The following is a 7,681-nucleotide window of genomic DNA, read 5'->3' as shown; positions in this document are numbered from 1 at the left end:
TTTGCAGTTTGCTGAGTTAACAAGGCGAGAGATTCCTCTAAACTTAGGATTTTCTTATCTGACTGATTCTGAAACTGAGCTAGTCCTGAAGGATTCTTAGTATAGCCAAAACCTGGGGGAGCATTAGAATTACTAAACTGACCTTGACTTTGGCCCTTAGACCACGAAAGGTTCGGATGGTTTCTCCAACCAGGATTATAGGTTTCTGAATATGGGTCAATCTTTTGACGGTTATCAAATCTAGTGTTATTATAAAGAGCATTGGCCTGCTCTTCAATATTCTGGCCTTCCCAAAAAGGCTCCACTCTACCACTAGTCTGGCCCACTTCTAAGGCTTCTAACCTTTTTGCTATAGCAACAATTTTGGCATCTGATTCATAGCCTCCTTCTACCCTATTAACGTTTCCTCTACTTAAAAGAATTGTTTTCTGGGGCCCTACTATTTTCCCATTGCTGGGTTTTTTCGGCGATTTCATTAAAAAATTCCATCGCCGCATCAACAGTTTGGTTTTCAAATCCACCAGTGCATAGAGACTCAACCATGGTCGTTGTGGAATAATCTAAACCCTCATAAAGGATCTGAACTAGCCTAACCTTTTCTAAACCATGATGAGGACACTGGGATAATAAATCATTGAACCTTTCCAAATACCTATATAAAGATTCTCCCTCTTGTTGTGAAAATGTGCATATTTGCGTCCTAATAGACGATGTTTTGTGCCTAGGGAAAAACTTATTGAAAAAGGCAGATGTAAGTTGTTCATATGTCTCAATTGACTCGGAGTCCAAACTATACAGCCACGACTTGGCCTTATCTTTCAGGGAAAATGGGAATAACCTAAGTTTCAAAGCATCATCATCTAAGCCTCTAATTCTTAGAGTACTACAAATTTCCTCAAAATCCCTAACATGGTAATAAGGGTTTTCATTTTCTTTCCCTAAAAAGATTGGGAGCATCTGTAAGGTCCCAGGTTTCAGTTCATAGGGTGCCTCCGTTTCAGCTAACTTAATACACGAAGGACGGGTAGTCCTAGTTGGATTCAACAAAGCTTTCAAAGTTGCCATTTCTGGCGCTATCGGAGCAACAGGATTCTCTCCTCAGTCAAAGAACGTTCAAAAACAGACTCTTCAAAAGCCGGACTTTCTAGATTAAGGTAATCGAGACGCTTCGAACTACTAGGTTTCTCTTTAACAAATCTACCTAGTGCGTCTCTTTTACGTTCAGGCATACAATAGAATTTTCTAAATTGGAAGGGTAAGCAAACACAGATCAAGGCCGACTCAACCAAATCAAACCTATTGATTTCTAGCAAACAAAAAGCATGATGGCTCCACTTAGATTGTTTCTAGACCAGCTTCTAATCCTTCGAACGGGAATTCGTTACAATTTAAGCAAACCCCTCTGGAATCAATCCGAGTTAACGTAAGTTGAATAGAGGCGAGGGAAGCTCGGTGGAGCTTTGATACCCAAGGCCTCACCGGTATTACAAGGCGGCGCAGTCACGCATTCAACTTACAGAAACCGTCAAGAACTTCGAAGTATGCTTAAAAGAGTAACCAATATTTTTCGAATGACTTTCCTGTTAAGCTCGTTACCCTATCGGTCTCGTTCTAGTCAAAATTTTAGGCTTAGGTTCGCGTAGGTTACGTGTTCCTAAAGCGGGCAAGAAGAGAACGGTGATGAAATCCGAACCCTTATCTTGTATGGCCAGGCCTTGCCCTTTACTAGAAAAATAAATGTCCGTATTCAGTCCTCAACATATATGCATACGAAGGAGTCCAGTAACTCGCTGACAGGGGATTCGCGAGTGTTTAGAATCTTACCTCCCGTTCCAGACGGGGGATGAATCGGTTGTAGTCGACTCGGGCCACTGACTCCGATGTCTAGTGTACGAACCCAAGGTGCAGAGACAATATCGTAATTGTCCTCCTTCTCTGCAAACAGTTTATATTTAAAGTACCCTTCCGTAGGGTAATAAAAAAATAATGTCCCAAAGTCCAAAAGTCCAAAAAAATAAAAAAAATTACAAAAATAATAAACCCTAATACAGTTTTTTTTTTAAAAAAATAAACAAACCCTAAACTAAAATTGTCTAAAATAAAATTTTCTTCTTTTCTGTTCTTTTTGCTTTAATCTTTAGCTCCAAGTCTTTATGAAATCACCAAACTCCTTGGCTCAATTTTCTTTATGATCCAGAACCTGTAGACACAAGATAAACACCCAAAAACATAAAAAAGACAAAAAAAAATAAAAAAAAATAAAAAAAAATCTAAAACCCTAAAAACAAGTCCGCGTCGGCGGCCCCAAAAATTGTTGTGATTTGTAGATAGTAGTAAAAGTGGTTCGATTCTCAGACTTGTGAAGGATATTAATTAGACTTAAATCCTAATATTAAAATAGAAAACTCACTAAAAATTATAGCAAACTCAATCAAAGATGATATCAATACTAAAAGAAACACTGAAGCTAAGATTCCACTATTTTCCAAGTTCAAAGTGATTAAACCAATACTTATATTTATGCAATTTTCTTGTTTAATTTGATTCTCAAAAATTGCAACAAGTAGATTTTCAAAAGTAATAATTGTAAATACCAAGTATGAAGCATCAAAAGTATTAAAACTAAGCATACTCCATCAAAATAGATCACAATCACTCAAATAAAAATCATATTCAATAATAGTTCAAGGCAAATAATCATATAATTATTGCAAATAAAAAGATAAAATAGAATATACCACTTTTTGTTGGAAAAATAGCTTCCTCTATCGCCTCAGCAATGGGGTTTAGCTCCTCATATTAATCATGATCTCAAAATATGTGTTTGTTGCTCAAAAGATGATTAAAAGAGTGAAAATTAATAACAGAGACTGTTTGCAACATTGTATTGGTGTTGCAAAACAGCTGTTACGTGGAACTGTTGCTTTGTCGCTGATTTAAGACTGCCCTGAAATAAGACTGCCCTGAACAACTTTATGTTCTTCAGCTGTTAAACAGTGACACTTTTCTGCGACTGTCTATCGAGGGTCAATGTTCTTCAGCTGTTCTTCTTCTTCAACAGCAACAGTAGCAGAAACAGAGTTTGGTAAAGCTCTGATTTCTCATTCTCTGGCTCTCCTTAGGTTCCCAAACTCTCGACACCTCTTCTATATGACCCAAGACATCTATTTATATCAAAAATACCGATTAAATCTCTACCAAATCTTCCAAAATCTCTTTCCTTCTCTTCACGGCCAAGTTGCGACAATTTCTTGTTTTAGGATTTCCACGCGTTTCTGAGCTTTCCTTTTTATTCTAATCTCTTCCTTAGATAGATACAAATCTTTGGGAAGGTTTACAGCGTTTTAATCTCTCTAAAATTCCCTAAAACAGGTCACACACGTGACTTTCCATATTTTCTTATTGTGAGAAAAATCCGTCGATTGGGCCCAGTCTAATCGATTTAAACACCCATATCAGATTCCTAGACCCATAAGGAGTCTATCCTATGAAAATCATAGGTTTAATCGACCTCAAACTCCTCCAAATCACGATTGCCAAAACTGCTCTTTAATTACACTTTTTTCCCGTCAAAATCATTTTTTTTTAATGTGGAAGATGGTTGCCCCTTATCCAGAGTAGGGGTGCGATTAGCAACTGCCTGGAAATGGGATGCCCCTTAGTAATTAGGTTACCCCTTATCCAAAGTGAGAGTCCGAATAACAAATGTCCTCCGGGTGCTTTCCGACAACTTTTCGAGCCAATTTTTTCCAAAAATGTTTATTAGCCAAAAATACCTACAAATAAATAAAACACCATAATAAGTACAAAAATGATCCCTAACAATATATAGAATCGAGACAAATCGGACACAAAAATGTGTCTATCACCAATGGGGTCTAATATATGGCGCAGGGCGCAAAACCCTAATTTTGCAAATTAGGTTAATATTTGAATTTTGCGAATTTTCACAAAATTGATTGAATTTTGTGTGTTGATATAGAGTTCTTTAAGTTTATTGCCAGAGAACAATATGCTTTCCGATTGAATACTTTATGGAAAGACCTTAACCTTGATACTTTGAAATTCGTGTTACTCTGCTGCGAGTGAACACAAATTGTCATGCCATATCAATATTAAAGGTTCGGCCGGGGAACATAGCACAGAAAGCATTCAAAGAAACTTATATTAATTTAATAGCACATGCAAGGTGCCGAAATTTACAGAATGTCTGGGATTGTTGCTACATGCACCAGTCTGGATAAATTTCATGAGAATATATATTGAGTTGCTCAATAAATGCGCCAGTAGAGAGGTTAAATCACTCACCACTTTTACATGGCTCCGTTTCTTTGCAGAGTGACGGCACATTAAATTCTAGGTTTTACAATTTTAACCCTGAACTGAAAACCACCATCAACAATACTTGATACATATTGATCTCTGTACCTTGGTGACTATTATTATAAAGGCAGAATTCAGAATAATAATAGACGAAAACTAGAAAAAAGAACACAAAGAAAGTAAATCGAAAAGAAATATATCTTCTCTAGATTATGAACAAGAAAACTATTACAATTTTCTCTTTGTTACGCTCACAATTTCTCTAAACAGTGGATCAACCTTAAATTGTTTGCTAAGCTTACTTTTAAAATAATTTAGTATTGCCTCACAAACTTCTCTCTAGGTGATTTGTCTCACAAACCTCCTTTAATGTAGGTGTGTCTGTATCACAGACCACAATCTAGATGTCTTAGCTATGATCTATACATCTCTATTTATAGCTTTAACGGTTTCCCGAACCTTCTAGGAATCTAATTCGTTTTCTAGGTATATTTCCTTATCTAGGAATAATACCTTGCCTTAGGAATATTTCCTAATCTAGGAATAATTCCTTTTCTAGGTATATTTCCTTATCTAGGAATATTACCTTGTCTAGAAAATATTCCTTTTCTAGGAATATTACATTGTCTAGGAATATTTTCTTATCTAAGAATACTTCCTAAAAGTCAGTATTCCTTCCCAAATTACAATTTTATTCTCAATCCGTCTTAAAGATCACTAGTTCCCGGAGAGAGGAATTACACATGTACCAATACTTATCCCGCTATTACCGATAAATATAGGCGGAATTCCAACTAAAAAAGCACACACTTTCAACTTAATATCTCTCTGACTTGCATAAAAAAATTTCTATTAATTTTTCTTTTCTTTTACAGGTCTGCACTGTTAATTTATTTTTTCAAGCGCACTTATCTCGAGGAGTACCAGATTTATTTTTTGAAGCATGCATTTGATTAAATTACTTAACGGGTTATTACACAAGAGTATATGATACCCGAAGATTTATCAGTTACATTTTGAATGATAAGCCATGAATCTAAAATAGAAAAACCATGGAGCAGAGCGTGATCAGCAGTCTTTGGATCAGAGTTGCACCAGGGGGAGATATTGGAGTCGAAGATCCGAAGTCTTTCATTCAATGCTTTCCACAAAAAAACTGCACGTTTGATGGATATGACATGGTACATAAGAGTGTAGTTGATTGTAGGGATGCTCGATGCGTTCATCAAAGGTGCTAGTCAGGCAAATACGTTATATGCTAAGGTGAACCGACCGGCTAAAAATTTAATATCTTCTTTTTTTCCTTATTGATCCATCATGTGGTGAGTCCCAAAGAAAACACAGGTTACTACTACTAATAGTGCTACTAAAAACATACTAGAGACTGTTAAGCTACAACGAGACTAGAAGTTTACGACTAAGACAAAAAAAATGTGCTTTATAAGATAACAGTTACAAAAACTAAGAAAAAGCTTTCAAGAAAACACCTTACACTACTTAAACTTATGAGAGCTTGAGAAGGAAAAACAAACGCTACAAGAGCTATTACAGCTTGGACTAAGAAATGAATTACAATGCTCAAAGACAAATTACAGTAAAAGTAATACACGAACCCTACGACAAAATCAAAGAACACTGCAAATGTTAGTACCATATATTAATCTTGCATCTAAATATATAAATGGGTTAAACTTTTTTACTTTTACACAAAAAGACATTTTGGCATTATATCAAATAATAACGTCATCCTGTGTTTCGAGGACCAATATATAGGTTAGTCGTGGGAGAGTTCGAGAGATTTTAATGTATTTAGGTTTTTTCCTGTTAGTCCTGAGGGAGTTTGAGGGAGTCTCTCCAAATCTCCGTTAGTCGTGGGGGAGTTTAGAGGAGTCTCCTAAACTCTCTAGAAAACACCTGTTAGTCGCTGGGGAGTTTAAAAAAAGCTCTTGAACTCCCTGTTAGTCATAAAACCCTACAATACTAGGGAGTTGGTTTCTTTGGGGAGTTCGAAGGAGTTTTTAGTGTATTTTGGTCTCACAACAAATCTCTCAAAAGAGTAGAGATTTGGGAAGGAGTTTGGTGCGTAGAAAATCATAGGAGAAAGAAGAGGAAACGTTTTTTTTCAGGTATGTTTTTTTTCTTCTTTGATCTCCATGATTGTTTATAATAGTTTGATTTGTGTACTATTTTGATTGTTTTTCATATCTTTGATCTCCATGATTTTTTATTTTGATTGTGTGTATAGTTTTTTTTTTGTGGGTACTCTCTCTGTCAAAACCCTAATTTGTGGTTCAAAAGATCTTGGTAAGAAATTGCATGACTTGATTATAATTATATCTTTAAATTCAACCGTTGGAATATGATGAAATTTGAGTATGTCGTATTTTTCCTTGTTATAGAAGTACAATAAAATTTTTCACGCGGATCAGGTCACGTTTGCTACTGCAAAGCTTGCACAATATATGACTATGGTCTGCTGAGTTTAAATCCCGAATAGGGGACGGATTTCTATTTATCTCATTCTCTGCTTATCGGACAAAGCTGAAATTTTAGTATGATGTTTGTATATATGAAGGTTACCTACTGTAGAAATTTCATGAATTTCTGATCACTTTAGGTACACCAAAGTGTGAGAAATCCGGAACTGAATTCTGTATGCACGTATTGAAAGTAGTCGGGTTCTGAGTAATGTATCTTTTTAATGAACCGTTGGAATGCTATGATTTTTGAGTTTGTTATGGAATATTGAGTTGTAAGTGTACCATAAAAATTTAAAGAGGATCAGGTAAGTATTAGTACTGCAAACGGAGATAATGACAACTTGTGCAGGCCTACACAACTTCTTACAAAAAGAATGCCGTTCAGATGAGTTTCCGGTCGAGGAAGAGGAAGATAGCCATCCATCAACGCTTGTAAATGACGATGAAATTTTGAAATAAAAAACTCAAGAACAACAACGTCAAGAAGCTAATGCATGGAGAAAGAGTATAGCGGATGATATGTGGGAAAATGTTCGTGAACAAAGGGAGTTAGAATTGTATGGTGACCGTTAAATTGAAGGGAAAAAAAATATCTCGCTGCACAAAATAACATACTATTGATAAAGAGATATGATCATTTTTATTTATTTTTTTCTTTTGATTCAAGATCAATGTTATTTTCAAATAACGGTTTATTGTTTCTTAAAAGAGAATGAGTTAGGAGTGAACTTTCTCAAACTCCCCCAAACTCCCTCTAATAAACTCTCTCAAACTCCCTACACTCCCCCAAACTCCCTGAACTCAAAAACGCAAAACTCTCTCAAACTCCCTACATTCCCTCGAACTCCCTGAACTCAAAAACACAAAACTCTCTCAAA

The 7,681-nt window shown here is 35.8% G+C and overlaps 1 pseudogene; it reads left to right on the top strand.

Annotated features, from left to right (window-relative positions):
- The first annotated feature begins 601 nt into the window (after positions 1-601).
- LOC113284844 lies at positions 602-701 on the top strand (annotated as a pseudogene).
- Positions 702-7,681: the final 6,980 nt, after the last annotated feature.

Source organism: Papaver somniferum, chromosome 5 (assembly GCF_003573695.1).
Source record: "Papaver somniferum cultivar HN1 chromosome 5, ASM357369v1, whole genome shotgun sequence".
Classification (NCBI taxonomy): Eukaryota; Viridiplantae; Streptophyta; class Magnoliopsida; order Ranunculales; family Papaveraceae; genus Papaver; species Papaver somniferum.
Note: the sequence above shows the minus strand (reverse complement) of the source record. Positions and strands in the feature narration are given on the sequence as shown.